This window comes from Haliaeetus leucocephalus, unplaced genomic scaffold (assembly GCF_000737465.1).
Source record: "Haliaeetus leucocephalus isolate CR32 unplaced genomic scaffold, Haliaeetus_leucocephalus-4.0 Scaffold932, whole genome shotgun sequence".
Classification (NCBI taxonomy): Eukaryota; Metazoa; Chordata; class Aves; order Accipitriformes; family Accipitridae; genus Haliaeetus; species Haliaeetus leucocephalus.
The window spans coordinates 13,390,903-13,391,366 of record NW_010973368.1 but is presented as its reverse complement, the minus strand read 5'-3'; the positions used below and the strand labels follow the sequence as shown (position 1 = coordinate 13,391,366).

The 464-nt window shown below is 73.7% G+C and overlaps 1 protein-coding gene across 2 annotated transcripts in view; it reads left to right on the top strand.

Annotated features, from left to right (window-relative positions):
* The first annotated feature begins 10 nt into the window (after positions 1–10).
* SYNE3 (spectrin repeat containing, nuclear envelope family member 3) overlaps positions 11–464 on the top strand; it is an 86,045-nt gene continuing 85,591 nt past the window's right edge. For both annotated transcript variants that reach the window (XM_010583899.1, XM_010583898.1), the window contains exon 1: positions 11–175. The gene's annotated coding sequence lies outside the window, so the exon portion shown is untranslated. The remainder of the gene's footprint in view (positions 176–464) is intronic.

Sequence of the window (464 nt, the reverse complement as noted above, 5' to 3'; positions counted from 1 at the left end):
CCCGCCGCGCCCTGCCGGCCCCGAGCCAGCGGCGGCCGCCTGTTGGCGGAGAGCGGGCGAGGTCGCGGGGGAGCGTCCCCTCCGCGTTGGCGCAGCCAGCCGCCAATCAGCGCCGACGGCCAGTAGCGTGAAGACACAGCGGGCCTTGTCCCACCCGGCAACCCCGAGGCTACAGGTAGCTTCCCTATTTGTGGAGGGAACCGCGCCGCTCAGTTGTGTTGGGAGGAGCGCCTGTCAATCTAACGCCGCTTGGTTAACCCCCGCCCGCTCCGCGGACGCGATTGGCCAGGCTTCCCCGGCGCGCTGTTTTGCTGGGGAGGCCCAGGGGGCGCGTGGTTAGCGGTAGCTCCTTCCGCTTCCGGGTAGTGGCCGCGGTCGTGGCGGCGGGGTCCGGCGCGCCCCGGCCGCTTTCCGTCTGACCGGCGGCGGGGGGGGACGATGTGCCGCGGGGCGTCGAGCCGCCC